The sequence below is a fragment of the Marmota monax genome, unplaced genomic scaffold (assembly GCF_021218885.2).
Source record: "Marmota monax isolate L192 unplaced genomic scaffold, Marmota_monax_Labrador192_F-V1.1 WCK01_AAM20220418_F8-fsc00007, whole genome shotgun sequence".
NCBI lineage: Eukaryota > Metazoa > Chordata > Mammalia > Rodentia > Sciuridae > Marmota > Marmota monax.
The window spans coordinates 30,013,596-30,036,309 of record NW_026692781.1 but is presented as its reverse complement, the minus strand read 5'-3'; the positions used below and the strand labels follow the sequence as shown (position 1 = coordinate 30,036,309).

Here is a 22,714-nt window from a genome sequence, read left to right as displayed (position 1 = left end):
AATAACAATGGCCCAAGACAAAAAGTGTGAGTAGGATAACAGAAGCCTAAAAGAGAAAAACTGGTGATTCTTTGGGTCCTTAAGTCACCTCATGTCTTACTCAGTTCCTATTCAAAATATTTTATTTTGAAATAGCCCACTTCTGATCTATGCATGTTGTTTGATACTCTATCCTTAAGAATACATGAGTAAAGGACATAAAATGATCATAACCCTCCAGTTTCAACAACTTCCTCTCTAACATATTTAGCCTTTCCATTTCCTCTTTCAGATTCAACCAATCTGTGTAGTAATGAAAACATTCAAAGAATATTTTTTCATAATACTTTATACTTCACATTGAATTTAATCCTAGGAATACAGAAATGAAGATTACTTGGTTACTTGGTTGGTGGAAGGCAAGAGGTCTTTCCAAATGCTCCTCACCAAATCATGCACACTCAATAAGGCCCTTTCTGAACAGGAGGACAGAAACCCTACCAGGACTATTTGTGAAAAAGTATTGGTAGCTTCTGCCATGAACAGGAAAAGAATGAGTGGGATGTGGATGGAGAAATGAGTAACTCAACTGAGGGCCATTCAGTGCAGACTGCCTGTTATGTTGTTGCTGCATATAGCAACAGCTGAGCCTCCTAATAATTCTCCACGTCAATGACTTTATCCTTTAAAAAATAAAAAATCCTGAAATATCACCACAGTACAATATTATACAAATTAGAGCAACTACTCCAGAATGCTGCTTGAGGTGGTGAAGCAATGGGGAAGAGTGTAAGTTTGACTTCCACCAGATCTAAGCATGTCTGTAGGGACAAAGGGAGCCCAGGCTTAGCGCCTGCAAAAAGACACCAAAGGTTCTGTCTTTCCTTCTGAGATATCTCCCAGCCCCTTTACCTGTCATAGTGGCTTTATTTTCATTTCAGCCAGAATTAACCCATGTGAAATTTAAGAGAGTAAACTCAGAAAATGTGACTTGGCCAAACCCCTCATTTACCTTTCCTGCCATCTTCCAGCTGAGCCCTCTCTTCTGAGCCTGCTCTCCACAGCAAGGGCTCATTCAGAACACTGATGCAGAATGCAACATGAATGTTGTAAAAAGTAGCTTTCTGATCCTTCAATAGACTATAGGGAAAAAAGGAGATAATCAAAGGTACAATAAACCAAATAAACTATTCCCAGACAGCAAGAACTTTGATGGCTGCTGGTCTCTTTCTCCTTTATGTGGAAATTTTCATGAGTTAAAAATGTGATTAATAAAACTACAAACATCCCTTTCCCCCCAAGATGTGTCTGGTAGGAGCAAGAGGGCTCCCCAAAAAACCAATAAACTGCTGTATTATAATTCCACCTCAACATTGGTACTTTGTATCTCAATAAGCCTAGCCACTGGCAGCTATAAAGTGAAAATTAGATTAATATCTGTAAACATACATCATTTTTCCTAAACTTACAAAGAAATGAAATGTATCAAAGTATAAAGCATAGTAGGAAAATGAGGTCTCGTTACACAATAAACTTTTAAGAAAAACAAGGCTGTTATTTCATTGTTTTTGACCCCTTAATTCTCACATAAAGTCATCAAATGTAAAAGAACCCAAACATCTTTCTCTCAAGATGTTTCACCAAAAAGCTTGACTGCCAAACATCTGAGGTTGAGTTCAATCAGCATTTGCATGTATTCTATTGTGTGAAGAACAGATCTGTTTAAATAGTGTTTCTAATAACCAAAATTGTGTGATTTCTTACAGCAATATAGTAACTGAAAATTCTCCTTGGCTGTTTTCAAAAGCATCTATTTAAAGTGGGAGGCTGGGATATGTGGTAAGTCTTCTCTGCTAAAAACGCCACTATCTTCTCTTACTAAAGTATGATCTATTTTAAAGATCCCAAATGACACATATTCCACTTCAGACTACTTCAATTATTTGTAGGTTGTCCATATTTTTTACAGGGCTTTAGTATTTATTTTGAAAGTTATATGACTAATTGTAATTTGCACAAATTACTGCACACTCTTCCATTCAGAATTACCCCATGAAAACGAGTTCCTCTTCCCTCCCACTAAACACTAGTGAGATATCTGTGTACTACAGGAGAAACAAATGGCAGGAGAACAAACTTAGGCAATGTTTAATACAATAAATGGGTTGTTCTTAAGCATATTAGGCTTTCTTTTCTCTTTTCCTTTCCATGATACTATAACCTCAAGAGCAAAGATTAGATGATCCAAGCCAAAGAAAGAGAAACAAAAATAGAAGAGGCACAAGAAGAAAGACTTCTGTGTCACTTCATTTGATTCACTTCACATCCCCTCTACCTAACCTCCTGAAGCTCCTAAAAGCTGAAAAGAGAAGGGGAAGGAGTTTTTGCTGAGGATTCCAATGAGTCACTGTGAGTCACAGAACTGGGCCAGACCACCCCTGCTGGGTCTACTAATAACAGAGCTGCAGTCACTGCCAAGTGAAGACGGGAGCTGTTACAGCTTGGATCTGGAATGTCCTCCGAAGTCTCATGTGTTAAAGGCTTGGTCTCTGATGCAGCAATGTCCAGAGGCAGAATATTTAAGAAATGATTGGATCATGAGGGTTCTCACCTCATCAGTGAACTAATCCATTTGATGGGTTAATAATCAGAATGGATCACTAAGGGCTGGTGGAAACTGTAAGCAGGTGAGGCATGGCTGGAGCAAGTGAGACATTGAGCATACCCTTGGGAACTCTATATCTTATCCCTGTCCCCCCATATAAAGCCCACACACACACTCTTTCTGCTGGATGAACTGAGCAGACTTCCTCTGCTGTGCCATTCTACCATGATGTTCTTTCTCACCTCAGGTCCAAAAGCAATGGACCCTGCCAATCATAAACAGAAACCTCTGGAACTGTGATTTCCTCCTCTAGGTTGTATATGGCAGATATTTTGGTCACAGCAATGAAAATCTGAATCACAGAGCTTTTCTTGCCACCAAACACAGTGAAAGAGTAGAAGTTTCTTCCTCTGCTGTTAAGGAACATGGTACCTTGTCACCTAGGAGGTGGCACTTCCTTCTGGAGTGTTTATAAGACTGCTAATGTATGTGTATAGGACAAAAACTAAGATGTGGAGTGAATCCCAGAGGGCGGCCAAGTTGGAGTAGGAATCTATGCTGTCTGTGAAGTTGGATTACAGCAACTACCCGGGGGGTTCCAACCACAGTAACAGGACATCTGACTGGAAATTAGAGCTGCCTGATTGGACTGGTTGTCTCCAAATCACTCCAAAAGGGAAGATTGCCTATATCAAACTCAAAAATAAAGTTTCAGGAGAGCTCTTTGCCCAGGTACAGTAGAGCAATATCCTGGTATTGCTGTGGAAACAGTGACAGATTCTAGCTGCTACTTTGTAATTCGGATCCAGGAATGGTACTAGGTGAAGTGCGTTCATTGGCACTGGATTCACAGATCTGGGAGATGCCTTTGATGTTAATGTCTCCTTACAAGATTACTTCAAGTAGATAAAGCAGGAATCTTGAGATTTCTAAAGAATCTCAGGAAACAGACACTCGTCCCAAGTTGGCTTTAGGTTTCAAGGATGGACAGACCACCAAATTGAGTATCAGGAACATTACAATCAAGAAAGGAGGTGGTTTTAAGCCCAGGACTGCAGGAGCTGGGGGTCTAAGCTTACTTTCTCCTCCTCCTGGAGGCAAAGTCACTATTCCGCCACCATCTTCCTCAGTTGCCATCAGTAATCATGTCACCCCACCACCCATTCCAAAATCCAACCATGAAGGTATAATTCAGATGTTCTCATGGATTTGGATTCTCCTGCACCTGTCACAACACCAGCACCAGCTTCAGTTTCGGCAAGCAATGGATTATAGGGAGATTTTACTACTGAATCTAGCTCTGTTCCAAACCAGGCACCACAGCCACCCAACTGGGTCCAGTTTTGAATAGCATTGACAAGACAGCAAGGACAGACTTGAAGAATAAAAACGACATTGAGAGCACTAACCTGTGAGGGAGTTTAGAAACCCCTCCCCTCCCCCAAACCAAAATTAATGTACAATCTTTTTCATAGCTTTTCCATTATATTCAAGCAGATTTATGTCACTCTCTTATATCGTTACTTGCTATACAGCCAAGAGAGTATCTGTTATTTCCTGGTGATTAGCAATTCAGGAGAACAGTAGATCTTACCATACTTGTGGCTTTCTATGCGGGGTTCAAAAGACCAGTATCTTTTTGAGGAGAAATGACCTCTAATCTGTAATTTTTTTCTCCATCTTTTAAATTCTTGAACTTATTTCAGAATCATCTCATGATCCTCGTGTCCCTCTTTGTGAAACCCTATTTAACAATTTCAGGGAAGACAAAGCCTTGAAACTTTCTTTTCCACTAACCTGAGACTCTAAAAATGGAAAGGCCAACCTCAGTGTTTACAAATTCAGAATTTTAATAAGGGTAAGTTTGGAGAAAGATGGATGTCCTGGGTCTCTTCTGTATAGCCTCCTTCAGGGTTGTCTTATTCAATGAACATCCAGCGCTAGGTGCACCTCCATCACCCTCTGTGTGTTTACACCTCTTTTCCTGTGAAAAGTTGTATTGGTGGCACCACTGCTGTTGTGTTTATTGAATAGTGCAATATCTTTGAACAGTGGATGTTTCTGGAATGAAGGAAGTTCAAGGGGCTGTGCTTTCCAAGCCCTATTCTGTAGAAGTGTTTAATTTCTTGAAGCTCCATCTCATTGCTACATTTGAAACACAGAGTTAATTTGTTCACCCCTTTATTTGACCTAATTTGAAAAGTAGTGTTTTAAAGCTGATCCATAGAACAAAGAGGTTAAAAGCACTTAACTCTCATTCAGTATCCACATTGTCTTGCTGCCTGGGTATATGACCCCTTTCCACGAACATTTCTTTTTTAATCTATCCATCTAGCTCTTCAATAGAAAGCTGATATTACATATATTTTATGAAGGAAGTTGGAGAATCACAGCTTTACTTATGAAAGGTTTTGTTTAGATTTTGACACCTGCCAGCTAGGGTATCTTAAAAGCAAGTTGCTCTCCCATCACTTTCCTTTTCCTCTGCCCTGCCATTCCTTTTACAATGCTATGAAGACAGTTTGCCTCCTCAGATGAACGGGCACTACCTATTTTGTTTGTTAATGGGCAATTTTGAGAATTAAATGGGAGGATATAATCTCTTCCCTTAGCACCTATTTGGATATGTACATTCTGGCTGAAGGGAAATCCTTACGTTTAGTTTCAAAATATATTGTTTCTCCTGGATTTCATTCTTAACTTTTTCTAACTTTGAGTCCATGTTTCTCATTGCCTCCCCTTCCAGGCAGCTCTATTCTTACAGAGCCATGGCAGGACATTTTAAAATTCCAACAAAAAACACTAAAAAGAAAATCTGTAGAATCACTAGTTTTCATCTTGTTTATATTTATGGCAAGTGATAGTGGGCTTTTATTTAATGATTAGAAAGGGAAACTCCAAATGAATATATTTAAATTAAAGAGACAATTTATTAAAGTATCAAATAAATTATAATTTGAGTTTGAAAGCTTATAACAAAAAAATGTAAGGGTGAATGGCTATGAAAGGCCAACATAGGGGGAAAATTACACAAAGAGATGAAGAATAACATGGAAAGGTTCTAAGAGAACAGACTAAGATAGGGAAACCAAAAAATCTCTTAGTTTGCTTAGGAGAAATAAAATGGCAATACAAAATCCCCAAACAGATTCATTCCAGGCCTAACACATTCCATCATTCTCTGTCCATATTGCCACCTATTTCTGAGTTTCCACTGTAGGATCTCACCTCTCCCACAGGGATGGTTTGGGAGCTCTAGAGCATTGCTGCCCTGTTACTGGAGCTACTCATATATTCTTTACAGGTTTTTTTTTTTAAAAAAATAAGCCTCCTGAAGTTTGACAAGTTATTTGCTGACATGCCATGAATAGTAAGTACACATATGGATGAGAGGGAAAATAGGACCATACAAGGCAAATTGAAAGCCATAACTGTTAAAATAGTTTGAATAGAAGGAAAGATGGACCTTCATTCAGAATACATTTGGAGTTGTTAACTACAGTCCCTGAAACAAAATACCTGAGATAATTAACTTATTAAGAGTAAAGACATATTTTGTGCTTATAGTTTTGGAAGGTCCACTCCAAGATTAGGTGGACCCATTGCTTTGGACTTTCTGGTAGGGATGCTGAATGACAATGGCAGAGAACACGAGGCAGACCAACCTCTCATATCATCCGCCAGAAAGCAAAAGGGAAAAGGAAGGAACCAAGGTTCACAATTACCTTCAAGGGCATAACACAATGATCTAAGGACCTCTTACAAAACCTCTCCTCCTAAGGGTCCATAGCCCCTCCCAATTTGGGAGATATGCAGTGTCCAACATTAGCAGTGTTCTAGAAGAAAAGATAGATATGCTAGGAAGGGAGTGACTTTAAATATTATTGAACTAAAAAACATGTAGACAAAGCAGGCCATCAGTTAAAAGAAAGATCAAAATGAGAAGATGTCAATGACAAAGGTGTGGGAAGGTTTGACAGGAGTCTCAGATGACAAAAAGGAGGGCGAGTGAGCTAGTACGTGAAGAAAAGCTGTAGTTAAAGTACAATTAGTAGACAGTTAATATTTGTGATAGATGTCCTTGGGCTTTTGGAGGTACATACTTTAGAAAATGTGGGTACAGGATTTCCCTTTGGCTGTGAGTGGCTAAAACAAACGAGCCTTACATTCTTAATGTCATATTTATTATTTGACAGAATTATAAATCACCACATTGCAGACCTTAAGTTTATTCCCAAGTACTAGATATTGAAATTTATAAGTCAGGGAAATCTAAGAGTTTACTACACTCACTTGAGAAGAAATTTCTTCCCAGAAGCTGATATCAGTGACTGATTAAGCAATCCATGGGCTAGAACTAACTAAGCCACCTCATCCAAAATTCAAGCTGATTCTTTTTTTTTTAAAGAGAGAGAGAGAGAGAGACAGAGAGAGAATTTCTTTTTAATATTTATTTTTTTAGTTATCGGCGGACACAATATCTTTGTTTGTATGTGGTGCTGAGAATCGAACCTGGGCCGCACGCATGCCAGACGAGCGCGCCACATCCCCAGCCCAAGCTGATTCTTTTTTAAAGCTAACCAAATGTTTTTGGGTTTGTAGTTTTAGTTTTTTGTTTGATTGTTTGTTTACTTATTTGTTTGGTACTGGGGATTGAACCCAAGGGTGCTTTATCATTGAGATATATTCCAAGTCCTTTTTATTTTTATTTGGGGACAGTGTCTTGCCAAGTTGCAGAGGCTGGCCTCAAACTTGTGATTCAGATTTCCTGGTCACCGGGGTTACCACCCCAACTAGCTATCCAATTTTTAAAACTTTCCCAACATACTTCCATAGTATATAAATAAATCCTCCACAACCCTGAATAATTTGTTGCATATTTTTTACCTTATCACTCAAATAAGCACATATCCGTTTCTAAATACTATTTACATTTTCATTATGGAAAACTGCATGTATTGATAAGTTGATTATTAAGAATTATATCACCATCATTATTCAGAAAAAAACCATCAAGTCAAGAGGTTTTCTTTTTTAAAAACGTTTTATTGTTTCTTTTTGGTTATACATGATAATAGAATGCATTTTGATATATCATACATACATGAAGTATAACTTCCCATTTTTGTGGTTGTATATGATGTCAAGTTACACTAGTCATGTATTCATATAAGAACATAGGAAAGTTATGTCCAGTTCATTGTGCTGTGTTTCCTATTCCCTTCCTCTTTTCCTTGCCTTCACCCCTCTTTGTCTAATCCAGTGGACTTCTATTTTTCCCTTCTTATTGTGATTTAACATTATCTCTGTCTCCCACCCTTTTGTTGTGAACAAGCATCTGCATATCAGAGAGAATATTCAGCCTTTGTTTTGGGGGGATTGGATTATTTCACTTAGCATGATAGTCTTCAGTTCCATCCATTTGCCAGCAAACGCCATAATTTCATTAAGTCAAGAGTTATTCTTAATCTTTTTGTTACTATTTCCATCTTGAAAACAATTATAATATCAGACCACATTTTTAAAAACTTTTTTTAGTTGTAGATGAACACAATATCTTTATTTGTTTATTTATTTTTATGTGGTGCTGAGAATCAAATCAAGGGCTTCACACCTGCAAGGCAAGCACTCTACCACTGCACTATAGTCCCAGCCTTCAAACCACATTTTATGATGGGCTGACTGCCTAATTTATTCAACAAATTGATATGAAAACCAGTGTTGAAATCTGTATTCCCATCATATATTCTATGTTCAATTATTTCCTAATTATTATGGAAACCCTAAATATTTAATCTATACAGTCTCCAAGTTTTCAATCAACCATTTAAGTCCTCAGAATGCAATGAATACCTTCCTACTCATGACTCTCACGGTGAAAAGGGTGTTTAACTGGGCAGCTCCCTGGCCCAGCTGACAGGCAGGCCTACAGAGTGCTTGAGAGCAAGGCTCTGGAGCAGGTCCTAGCTCTGAGACTTCACTTCTTTAAATCATTATAGTCCTCTGCACTTCAGTTTCCTGAAAAAGTGTCAATAATAACAACATTGCTCATGCATTTGTGAGGGTTAAATAGGGCAATATGTGTAAAAGACTTAATACAATATGTGGCAGAGCAAGAATTATATGTCAGAGTAAGGACTATATAACTGTTGTTATTTGAATTTATTACAATACAAATTAACTCAAACCTAAAGGCGAATCCTATCAAAGCTTCGGTCAATGTCAATGAAGTTTCGCCTGAAAAAAGGATTGTGTCTTGTGATATAACTGCTTTCAATTCCCCAGCCATGAAGAATTCATCATGTTTGTCTCTCTCTGTGACCACAATTCTGCTGGTTAGGGTGCTTTCCTTAAATAACACAGCCCAAATGCAAAGGGAAAAATTGTAGAAACATAAGACACATGAGATTGCATAACTAGTGTTAAATTGTGAGATGCCAATTATAAGATTTGTAAATATTCTGATAAGACAATCAGTATGGACCGGAAAAATCAGTGGATATTTTGTGAAAGATATACAGTTTCTTTTGGACCTTAAACTTGACATTTCAGGTGGGAGAGAGACCGTGGTAGAGGTAAGGAGGTGGGAAGAGTGGGGTAAACACAGGAATTAAGGAATGAAAACAGGTCTTAGTGGGTAAGTACAGGTATGTTTCTCCAAGCATAAGGTAAAGAAATACTTATTCATTTATTAAAACTTTATTATATATCTTTAATTTTTGTTTAATTTGTCTTTATTAAAAGCTTATAAATATCAAAATTAAATGTAAGTGCATTTTTTGCATATCAATATTTATAATCAAGTCATAGATTCTTACCACAGCTAGCAATTTTTCACCCCCAAACTTTGAAAAAGACCTTAATTAATAAAGGTGCTCCTGTTTCTATTTCACAGGTTCCATGCCATTATAAGCAATACTCAACAACTGGTAAGATGCCTGAAATTGCCTGAGTGGTTTGCTATTTTTTAATATAAACAAGATTTTCAGAAGAAATACACTCACTAGATACTAAAGGCATAAATAGGCCTCCAATTTCATTTCCATAACCTTTCTCATTGAGCTGGGAAATTAAACTGCTCATAAATCAAAATATGAAGGGCTTTTGTGCTTTGGTTTGCAGAGAATATTAGATTGGCTTGCAAATAATGCTGAATATTTGCCCACTTTTAGAAAACAGCTGCAATAAATTTTCAGAAAATATGCCAATTTATTCCACCCTGAGTTCTATATATATCCTACAAGCCACAAGCCTATATAGCAGGTGTGTCTCTTTAAACTAGACACTGTCTTAACAACTGCAATAATTTGAATAAGCAAAAACCTATATGAGCAACCTTAGAGATTTTTTCATATTTTATTGTATACTTGCTCTATTTTGCAATTGTTCCATTAATTTCAATTGTTTCACTTAACGAAATGTCATAGTAAAATAAAGCAGCCTTTTGGTTAAGAAAAAAGAAGAGGATTCTATTTCAGGAACAAAAAGAAATAGTAATAATTTCCAATTCCAAGAAAGAAATTTGTCTTCCTCAGGAACTCTGTCCCCTGCCTATCTCTGATTTAGCATCTCATACTATATTGTAGTGGCCAGTTTCCTCATGTTTCACAAACCTCTCAACATCAAAAGCACTAGAAAGAAAGATGATATAAGTGAGTCTTCCAAGGACCATTCTGAGACAGTATGGGATCACACAGTTGTCTCTGTGGCACTACTTTGTAGGAGTAGCTGCATTATTTTAAACAGCATTGCCCTTAATGTATTACATTCAAAACCATAATCGAGGGACCACTGAGAAATATTGAGTTCAGAGCCAAAAAAGCCAACAGAAAAATAAGGACCCAGTTGTTAGTTGACTTTGTGCCAAGAAATGGTATATATTATCTTAATTAATTAGACAACGATCCTGTCATAAGCATTATTATTATCTTCATTTTTCTAGATAAGGAAATCAAAGCACAGAGAGGTTGAGAATGTCTCTGGTAAATGATGCAGCCAGGATTCAAACCCAAGCAATCTGATTTAACAACTTTTCATTTTTCTTCCAGGGACTTAACAAAATAAATGTGTTTCTTGTTCATGTTACATACAGGTCCAGCACAGGTCATATAAAGTGGGCTCTCTTCTCCATAGTTACTCAGAGAATCAGCCACATAGAAGCTCCAATCTAGACACATATTTCCTCATTCAAGAAGGCAGAGAAAGAAAATGAGGCAAATCTCACAATGACCCTTAAAACTTCATCCTAGAAGGAACATTAATTCATATCCTCTCATTTCATTGGTTCAAGTTTCACAGTCATGCCTAACTTCAGGAGGAGTCAGAAAGGCAATCCTACTATGGAAAGCAGAGAGCTAGAATACCTCAGGGCAGAACTAGTGACAATAATAAAGTTAATAAATGGGAGTTTCAAAGACAAAAGAAACATTAGAATTGGCAAGGTGAGTTTCTAAGAACTACCTCCATGTGTTTTAGTTATATTGAAATACCATTATAGCATATGGTATACAGATAAATGAGCTACAGAAAATTTTTGTGCTTCAGGAGAATATTGTGCATTGCCTAGAAAATACCCTTCTGGTATCTGATTTGGATCCTGTGGATGTTATTTTTACAGCTCTATAGATTGCATATAACTGGTTACAATGCAAATAGCTCTGTCCTATAGAGTGAGTACTAGTAGAGATTAAATTGACTTGCCTTCCTCAAGGTAAAAGAAGCTAATTTTACCTCCATGTGCAAATTCATTTCAGCATTCTTAATCTATAAAAGTGGTTGTTCTTTGAATTCTTTAACCTTTTATAGAATTTGCCTTGTTCATTCAATATGATTTAAACAAAAATTTTTAATACTATAAACATTTCAATATCTTCATGTGGACGATGATTTTTTACCATTTTGGAAATTATATTTTAACTACACCATTATTTCCATAATAAACTTTAATTTTTAGAACAGTTTTAGATTATAGAAAAATTGGGAAGATAGTACATACAGAGAGTTCCTATAGAATTCACATTCAATTTCCCCTGTTAACATTTTACACATATGACACATTTTTTACAGTTAATTAACCATTATTGTGGTACATTATAATGGACTAAAATTCATTCTTTATTCAGGTTTCCTTAGGTTTTACTTAATATCCTTTCTCTGTTCCAGAATTCCATCTAGGATACCACATTAGTTAGCTGACATGTCTCCAGAGGTTCTTCTGGATGTGATATTTTCTCACACTTTCCTTGTTTTGATGACTTTGATAGTTTTAAGGAGTACCATTCAAGTATTTTGTAGAATATTGCTTGAGATTCGTTTGATGCTTCTCTTATGATCAGACTGGGATTATGGGTTTTGAGGGGAAGACCCCACAGATAAAAGTCCCATTTTTATCACATCAGATCAAGAATACATAGCCATCAAATGACTTTCCATTACTAATGTTGGCCTTAATCACCTGTCTAATTTTGGTAAGTTTTCCCTACTGTAAAGTTACTTTTACCCCTTTCCCATGTACTCATGGATATTTATTTCATATTCGGGATTATAATCCAATACTACTTTATTTTGTTGCCCAAATAGTTCCATTTTAGGCCACTGGGAGCTCTTTTAATTGGCCCCTGAGTCTCTTAGATATAATCCCAATCATTGTTGATTTGTTTTTCTTTGTTGTTGTTGTTGCTGCTAATGCTGCTGTGATTTTGTTTTGTTTACAGTACTTCCCTACTTGCTAGCACTACAAGATAAGCAGACCTATCTAGTATATTGCCTGCATAGTCTTAGAATTATCTATTTCTCTAAGGAGCTCTGATTCTTTTTTTTTTTTTTTTTTTTTAAGAGCATGACATTAGAAACCAAGTTCTGGGCACAAGATGTGCTAAATGCTATGGAGCCTCATTGTTTCTAGGCTCTCTCATCAAGAGAGCAAGGAAATAAGTATACAATATCTCATGTACAGACATATATCCATAAGTATTTCCAAACATATCCATTTCTGTTGATAGTAGCTAAACATGAGTCATACTAATGTCTCCAACTCCAAATCATGTGGATCATTCTAACCCCCTCCCCTGGATTATCTGTAAACTCTCATTCCCACTGTAAGAAACCAGGCTACCACATTCCGCCATTCATTTACTGAATTATTCCATTTCAATATACATGCATAGTAGTATCAAAATTATTGTTTATATCCCTATGTGAAATGATTTTTTTAACTGGAGTACAGTGTTTACATACAGTCTCTTCTTTTGCCTTTAGTCTTTCGGACTCCACATATTTCCAAAATTATTTAGGTCAGCACCTTTTCCTCTCATTACCTTCAGTGATTTTTATACACAAGTAATACAGTTATATTGTTTCATCACTTTCTGTATTCAATCCTGAACACCCCAACCTCCTAAGTGATTTTTAAATTTATATGCATTGTATCACTCTTAGTACTAAAGAATGTATGGACTCTAACAAGGCATAGTATCATATATCCACAATTCTTCATACAAAATAGTTTCATTCACTTAGAAAAAATCCCCTGTGCTTCATTTAGTCAACCCTTCCCTCGTGTCCCTACCAGCCAATGATAGTTTTTACTGTCACTGTAGTTTTACCTTTTCCAGAATACTTTATAATTATAATAACACAGCATATAGCCTTTCACTTAGAAATGTGCAGTTAAGATTCATTCACATCTTTTTGTAGCTTGAGAATTCATTTCTTTTTATCACTGAATAATATTTTATTATATGGATGTGCCGCATTTTTAATCTATTCATCTTGGTTGCTTCAAATTTTTGGTAATTATGAAAAAATACTGTTGTAAACATTCAGTTTTTACATGAACTCAAGTTTTCAAATCAATTTAGTTAATACCTAGGAGTATAATTGCTGGTTATAGCTTTGTAAGAAACTGCCAAGCCATCTTCCAAAGTGCCTATACTATTTTGCATTCCCACCAGCAATGAATGGGAATTCCTGTTGCTATGCATCCTGGCTAGCAATTGGTATTGTAGTATTGTCAGGGCATTCTCTCTTCCCATTCCAATAGATGGATTATGGCATTTAATATTTTAATTTGAAACTCACTGATGACAAGTGATGTAGAGAAACTTTTCTATGCTTATTTTTCTCTTGCATACAATATGAGATATTGTGTGTGTGTGTGTGTGTGTGTCTTCTTATGTAGGCAAATATCTTCTTTAGTGAGGTGTTTGTTTAGCTTTTTTACCCATTATTTAGACAGGCAATAACACTTTGAATAAATTATTTTACTGGGTACTATTCCATCTTTGAGTTTCCCTTCAGTCTTAATTTTGGGCAGTATCAAGTATTGTTTGAATCATCCTTCTCTAAAAGCCAGCACTCTTAAATATTACCCCCATCCTGCTCTCTAAGTTATTGCAGGGGTGATAATGATAATGATCATCATCATGTTAATATGTATTGAGTACCGTGTTCCATAAAGCATAAGTGCATTGCATGAATCATTTCATTTACTCCTCATGACAACCCTAAAAGGTAGGTATTATCAACACCCCTGGTTTTTAAATGAAGAGCCTCAGACTTCAATAACATTATGAAACTAGCCCATGTTTAGCCCATGGAATATTTATACTGCTTAGAAACTAGAAGGCTAAAAAGCTATAAATAGCATAGATTCTTTCCTGGTTCTTAAAAATACTTCATTTGAGACACTGAATTAGTCATTTTTGGAAACTATTTTTAAAATCATCACTACCTATGAAATAGGAATGGAACAACCATTTGTCTCCCAATGTACAAGTGGTCAAAATAATGTTCTTAATTCTGAAAATGTACTGCTACTAAATAAAATACAGAGAAGAACTAGGCAGTCCTTGCCTCAAGGGTATAATGGTTAGGACAAAAGAATATTTCAGCATCTCCAAGTCCCAGCATGGATTTGACCACAAACAGCCACAGATCTATGCCCACCAGACTCTCAACTGTGACAACTGAAGTTGACATATTGTCTGATGCTAATTTAGCCATTTATCCTATTATCTTCTAAAAAATAAAATCTTTTGCTGTTTCTAGAAATCATAATTAAGATACCTAAGGAAGTATCCTTGGTAAAAGAATGAACCTTCAATACCTCCCAATGTCCCCACCACTTTATCTTATATAAGCAGAGTATCATTGCCTCCTGGAGGTGGATGCTATTGGGATGGATATTGTCATCAGGCTGTCTGACCTCCTCATTGAGGCTGAGCTAGCCACCTCTGGGGCTATGCTGTGAATGTGTCATCTCCACCTGCTAATCCCAGCACCAATAAACTAACTGCACAAGGACTTTTTTTTTTTAAATCTCATCCTGGAAAGTAAAATTTTGAGTTTCAGTTAAAACCTCCCTTTATCCACAGAGTTCTTGGAAAGAGCATCTTCTGACTTTCTTTTACACTTGACATGCAAATTCCTTCTGAATTCACTCCTCATTTAAATACGGATAGGAAATAAGATTTAGACTTGGCTTCCTATAAAAGGGAATTGCTTACAAACAAATCCTGCCACTTTGTTTGGCATTGTTGACACTGCTATTCTTTTACTGGTTGATCCTTGAAATCAGCTTTAATCAGGTGAATCATTGTTTCCAAACAATTTCTTTTTTAACAAAGCAGACTACTTGAAGGCTAAACGCCCTCTTGATCTCTAATTTTATTAACCAATTCAATCTCATGTGGAAGATGGGATTGTTCTTACCTAACTACAAGCTACTTAGGGTCTGCTGCCAAAGCAAGAATTCAGAATCTCTGGAACTCTAAATGGTATTTTGGCTCCTAGGAAGAGTACCATGTGCCTAACAATGTTTTAAACAAATGTTCCTTTATCCAACTCTTAATTCCAACAACATGAATCATGTTCCAGGTTACTTTAGGAGGAAAAAACAAGCTCTGCTCAGCCAACCATGTTTCTCCCTTAGGCCACTTCCAGGCCTGCAACTCACTTGTAAAGAACAGTGCCCTCTGCAGTTATGCAGCAACTGCCCTATGTAAAAGTGGACTGAGGGTAAAAATTGTGACCTTTCATTTCTGTATCCCCTGCACACAGTTGATACTCAATAAGTATTTATTGAATTAATTGATTTAATAAATAACCCTGAGATACTAGATTCTTATTTGATAAGTATTTCAAACACTCATGTGCTGAGTGTTTTAGCATAATATAATGCAAAAAACAAATAGGATCTGTGTATTTTCACTAATAAGATATTCAATTTTATTTACTTTTTGCTTTTTCTTTATACCATATATCATGATATATGTGATTTACTCCTAAATGCTTCAACATCACAAAAGTACAAATTAACTTATACTACATTAAAGTATTTCAGGTACCCTTGTTAGGCATCCACATCTCAAGATGAATAGCCAACATTTAATCAGAAAGACTACACTATCAGTGGCTACTGAAAATACTTCAACTCTCTCTTTATAGTCCTGACCAGAAGCTTTGCTGCTTTACATAATGAATGTTAGAAATGAGGGAGTTTTTTTCTCATGAAAATAATGACTTATTAATTAGAATAATGATTGTTAACTGGCAAAATTAACAGTATTAAAGATAGGGGAATTGGTTTAAAAAATTACAGAGACACTTCTCATCCTTATATGCCTCTACCATGGGGTCCAAGGCTGATCCCTAAATAATTGTGTATTTAGCCATAGGCTTGGAAGGTTCTAGTAAAGAGTAAAAATGACTCCCCTAAAATATTATTATCTTATCTGCCTTGGGCCAACTGTCTATGCAATACATGAATAAAGTATTTCTTACCTGATTACTTGAGATTTACTCAAGTTTATAAAAGAAGTCTAATAAATGCTTACCTAAAAACACCTAAATATAATGTGTATGTGATGGAATTTGGTCAAGTCTTGATTATATCATAACCTGGTAAAGGCATGTAGTGAAGCAAAGTAGCTATGACATTTGCCTAGCTTCAAGTACTGGTAAATGCCATCTATCAAAAAGAATCTATTAACCCTCAGTAACACATTGGTTTAGGTCAGTTTACCACACCCCTGTAAACTCTGTGTGTGTGTGTGTGTGCGCGCGCGCGTGCACAACGCATGCGCATGTGTGTGTTTCATTTTTGTATTTCGGACTGCTTTTATTGAAATTGCCTTCTTGCTAAGAAAGCTTTAACAATGAAGCAGCCTTTTGAACAGCTAAATACCATTGATGCAGAATAAAATTAGCAACCTCATTAGTGTATTGAACTCTAACTTGGCAAACTGGCATGGAGTGTCAAATATGTTAAACATATACATGAATATCTTCCAACTGTTTCACATAAGCATTTTTTTTTTTTTTTTGCCTAGTAACTAAAAGCTACCTCTGCCTCCAGAAGAAACATTCATGAAGTCACCCAGCAGGGAAAATGATTCACTCCTTATTCTTTAGCTAAAATGCAGTTACAGTTGCTTATGCTACTGAAGTCAAAAGACCTTTCCCAAACCAAAATCTGAAGGTCCAAAAAAAGAAAAAGGTTTTAATATTCTGTGCCTACTCAGAAAAACAATAGCATCCTCTTCCTCAACTTTCAATTTGTGTGATAGCTAAAGAGGTTAATATACCTTCAGTGTTCCCTGTAGTAGTATCTGATACTGAGACTTATTTGTATTTTTGATGAGTCTAAAGGGTGCAGTATTAGGAATAACCCTATAGGGTTATGATGGACACAGTGATAACACCTCCTTTCATTTCTTTAAAAGCATAACTCTTCAGAGATTCCCATGCAAGCAAGGAATGCATTCCAGAGGGCCTGAAATGCTTCTCTCCATATGTTCTGACAGGAGATTCAGGGGCAGCTACACTGAAACCTGGGACTAAAGGTAACAGGCTATGTTACAGGCCATGGAGCAAATGCTCACTGTTTTATTGAAAATTCCTGATCTGTTTTTCTAGCCAACATTATACTCTAAAAAACTATTCAGGTACTAGAGTCAGCATATTAGGCATTCCACACAAACTGAGTAGGATTCTAAATAAAGAACATCTTGAAGGAGACAAAGAGGATGATTAACAGTATTAGGAACTTCAAAATCCTGCCTAATCCTCTTTTTTTTTAATAATTAGCACAAAATTTGTTTGTATGTATTCATTCATTTGACAAGTTGTTATAAAGAGCATACTATGTGCCAAAGACTGTTTTGGGCAAAGAAGCTAAACCCTGCCTTCTTCCATGGAGCTTATGGTATAACGTCGTACTTAAGAGTCCTATAAAGAAAGCTACATCAATGTAAAAGGATAGAAAGTGACAGGGACTCTCTTCCAAGATGATAAATGAGCAGATAAGTAAGGTAGAGAGCCATGTGGCCATCTGGGAAGTGAGTGGTCTACCATCTAATACTCGTAACACCTGGAAGCCATGGATGATCTTCATATATATCACACAGTTCTAATTTGTATTCAAAACTTTGTGATTTCTGAAGTACACCTTGTTGTGATTTTTTTTCTTGAAGAAAATGTGACTTTTGGATATTCTCTTAAATACTTATCTTTTCTAAATTGCTAAGCTATTTTTAAAAGATGATTGAATTAATATTACCACAATTTGCTTTGGGGATTTTGAATAAGGTATGTTGTATCAAAGATATCCACATGCTGAATTATAATTCATTTTACAATGTGTATAGGCTTGGTTTGTTTTACATGAACACCGTGTCCATTAATTTTGTGTTGAAAAGTGAAGTTTTCATTTCTGGGTAAACTTTATTCTAGCTTCTCTCTCTCTTGCAACTTTACAGAGAAACCATGAAAATCCAAAGTCATTGAACTTTGATATAAACCCCTTGTTTTAGTCCAGCTTTTGCACTGCTGTGGCCAAAGGGCCTGACAAGAACAATTAGAGAAGGAACAGTTTATTTGGGGGCTTACAGTTTCTGAGATATCAATCCATAGACAGTTGTCTCCATTCCTTGGAGCTCAAGTGAGGGAGAACATCATGGTGGAAGGGTGTGGCAGAGGAAAGCAGTCAGGGAAATGGCCACCAAGAAGCAGAGAGGGAGCTCCAAAATCCCAAGGACAAAATATCTACTCCAAAGGTGCGCCTCCAAGGACTCACCTCTTCCAGTCATAGTCTACCTATCCTGAGTAGGTTAAGATTCTCATAACCCAATCATTTCACCTCTAAATTTTCTTGCATCGTTTCACACATGAGACTTTGGGGAATATCTAATATCTAAACCATAACATAATTCAAAGCAAATACTTCATTGCATAAATATAAAGCTATTTACTTCTCCAGTAACTTATTACAGATATCTGAGTTGGGCATACAGCTTAAAAAATGAACTCTGAATAAATGTGGAGTTCAAGGCTGGGGGATGTGGGGGAAAAGGAGATTTTTCCAGGTTGCTGGTAATTAAGGAATCTGGTTCAACATAGGAAAACCTTTGGGAACACAGAGATGAATAAAAGAAAATTCTGCTTCCAAGTAACTGACTATCATGTGGAGAGGAGACAGACATGCAGTGAGAAACAGAGTTGAATAAGGTATGGGGTGAACTTATAAATAAAAACAATAAAACTGCAAGGAGAAAAGGACCAATTGTCTCTGAGAAAGTGATGGGGTGAAGGGAGGGCTTGGGTTGGAGAAGGGGAACTAATGTTTCTTGAATGCCTACTAATTGATGCCAGAGAAGGACAAGATGGTTCACTTAAATCTTTGAGGAGAGTACAGTTCTACAAATGATGAAGTCCAAGATTACAGAACATAAATAAATGCCTAGGCATCTTAAATTAGCAATGAGAACCAGAATAGAACCCAAAGATGAATGGTTAGAATTTCCATGCTGTTTTGACTAAAAACACTTGCTTTTGGGGGGAAAAAATCAGCTAGCTCCCTTATGTACATTAACCACCTAATTTCATTTAATTCTCACCTAAAGCTCTGGAATAGGCATTGTTAATCGCATTTTGCAGAAGAGTAAAACAAGTCCAAAAAAGCAAATTAACCTAACCAAAAATTCTATACCTCAAGGGAGAACCAAGATTCTAACACAGATCTGTCTCACACTTACTTGGAGATGAGCTTGAAAGAACCATAGTAAATGGAGAAGAAAGGGAAGGGACAAGGAAAACTCCCTCCCTATTTCCCTAGATTGACCCTTGAAGGTCACAGAATGTGTAACACCAGAACTCAGGGTCTATCGAACTTCTCATTTTCCCAAAGAACATTTACTACATCATATGACCCTTATCAAAGGGCAGACAGTATAAACTTTATGAGCTGACTGCTACAGCACAACTTTTCCCTAGAGAACTCCACTCTCCAAAATTCCAGGCCACCATCCAAAATTCCAAATACCCTCTCAGAGAGGGAACTCTGAGGTAAACAGATCCTATCCTAGGAGAGTGAAGGAAGAGCCTCTGGCTGCAACCCAGGAAATTAGGCACTGTCTTGATTCATCTTTGCAAAGAGCCAGTGGGGTTTCCCAGGCCATGAGTAGGGAGCAAGCCAGGAAGGAAGGAACAATTGCCCCCCACAGCTGCACGTGTGAGTTCTTTAGAGGGAGTGACCCAGGGCACCTAGGGAGAGTTCTCAGGACACACAGCCAGTCCTCTGCTGGCACAAGCAGGAATTTTTAGTGCCCACTGCTGTTCCTTGGCAGAAAAAGAACTCAGGAATGAACTTTTAATAATATCCTCTCGAGCCAGAATGGGCAAGAAAGGTTTCTCCAGCTATATATGGAAACATGCACTGGCTCTGCCAAGTACGTAAAGGAGACTCCAATTCTTCTCTGACGTATGAATCATGATCTAAACAACAAATTCCTAGTTCAGAACGGTTTCCAAGGGAAGTGAAGGGAGATCAGTTATGCAAATGTGTGCATACCTTCTAGAATAGAAGCAGTGGGAAACTGAATGCCATTTCAGTTTCCTTGAAGATAAAATCTTCTGCAAGAAGAACAGAAAATGTCTCCTGTTCCATGGGGTTGGTTGGTTGGTTTGCTTGAGTGAGTGAGTAACTATACTCTGTACAACTTTACAAACTTTTAAATGACCATATCTTCACTCTTGAAACAAAGAACTCAAGTATTTGTCCACAGTGAAATAATTCTTAAAACAATTATAAGGATCTTTTATTCAACAAAATATAACATATTTTACATACATTTTCTATTTTTAAATCTAATATTTGAATATGATATAGAAAAACATTATTTCAGAGATGAATAGCATCTCTTTTACACTGCAAATACATCTTTTTTTTAAAGCTGGGATATTTAATGTCATAAAATGAAGAAATGCTTATTCCTTCAATTAATCCAATTTAACGTATTGAATTAACATTTATGTTTAGCTGATTTGGTAAGGAGATATGTCAAAAAACATCCAAAGCATATTGAAATGAGTATTTGGTGGCCTTGGGCCCAAGAAAAAGAACTCTTGGAAGAATTCCTCCTGAAGTTGGAAGACCATCACCTGGAAGAGAAAGTGCACTTGTTATGAAGAGCTCCAAAGGCAGAGAGAGGATCACCAGGTACAAGATAGATGCAAGGAAGATTCAAAGTTAATATAAGGAAGAGCATCTGAACTATTTTCACCACTCAAAGAGAGAATGATCACTCATTCTCTATAGCTAGAAATATTTAAGCAAAAATTAATAAGATCCTATCAGGGATTCTCTAATATTTTCAGCAATAAAAAATAATAAAACCCTATTCCATTTTTGGTCAGCTCTAATATTTGTTAATAATTCTACTCTCCAAATGGATGTCCCATAGGTTGCTCAAAGTTTCATATCTAAAACTAATTTATTATTTTTTATTCTAAGCATCTCATCTACTTTTGCTATGTTGGTAAATGGCAACTTTGTCCACCCTAAGTACATGTACAAGCCCCAAACCTATGCAACATCTTACATATATCCTTCTTTGTCATGCTAAATATATGATCACTCCCCAAGTCCCATCCATTATCCCTGTCATATAACTCTTACATCAGGTAATAGATTAAAAGATGACTTTCATGTACTAGAGCAGTGGCTCTCAGTCTTAGCTACTCATTAGAACCATCTGGAGAGATTTTTAAATTATAACATGATTTTAGTGTGCCCAGGCTATACTCCAGACCAATCAAATACAAACCTTTATGAGATAGACTAGGCACTGATATTTTTAAAGCTCTCAGAGGATTCCAATGTGCAACCAAAACTAGAACCACTGAAAAAGAGGCAGCAGGTCACATAAGAAGGTATTGAATTGAAGTAATCAAAATATGAAATAAAGGACATGGGAAGTTATGTTTGGGATGGGAATTTGAAAAATATTTTGAGATAACTGAGAGAGGTATTAAAACATAGTATCTTCAAACCTCTTACAACAAAATGGCAACTCTTTTCATCATATGCCATGGTCAGAGATAATTCCCCACCCACTCACTTCACAGGCAGGTGAAAGTTTGTGGATGGATTGTTTATATTTTTCACCATCCACAAGGAACAACCTATAGTAAATTAAGCTAATTATATATAAATGTAATAAGGGGAAGTGGGGAATACATGTAAATAGATGGCAAATGCTTTCTAGGTATTACTAAAGGCATACCCTGGAAACTTGAGTTCTAAAAATATTGAGGTACCTGGAAAACAAGAAAGCAGGTCCATCTAAATCACATTCTAATATCTAATATTTACATATATAATGCAAATATTAAAACTAATTCTGTGTTATTTTTGACCAAATATTGTGTTTGAGATTAACCTTTTTGCTTATTATATGCCAACAAAATTTTTCTTTAAAAATTTGTTCTCCAATTATATAATTTGGAAAAGTTATGATACTATCATATGTATTTTGTTCAAAGATAAAATTATTATTAGATGAATATGCCTTGCTATTCCTGGAGCCAGACTTTATTTGCCACAATATCCTTAAGAAGAGGGGATGGGAGTAGAACAGACAATAAACTCCTACTCCTGCTCCTCAGCCCTTCATGTTCTCTATGATAGCCCAAGAAACCAAGACTAGGTCATAAGGTGAATTAAGTCAGATACTGTAGGCACTCTACCCTGGTTTCTTGGACCTTCTCAGCTTATTACCAAAAATAAAACAATAGTCTAACTATTCACTAAGCAAAACCTCATTTTAGCAGAAACTATGTTTTTCTAAACTT

At 36.4% G+C, this 22,714-nt stretch overlaps 1 protein-coding gene and 1 pseudogene across 1 annotated transcript in view; one reads left to right on the top strand and one right to left on the bottom strand.

Moving 5' to 3' along the window:
* Positions 1 to 22,714, bottom strand: part of Plcl1 (phospholipase C like 1 (inactive)) — a 356,808-nt gene that overhangs the window by 226,890 nt on the left and 107,204 nt on the right. The gene's annotated exons all lie outside the window — the stretch shown is intronic.
* Positions 3,095 to 3,931, top strand: LOC124094624 (adaptin ear-binding coat-associated protein 1-like; annotated as a pseudogene).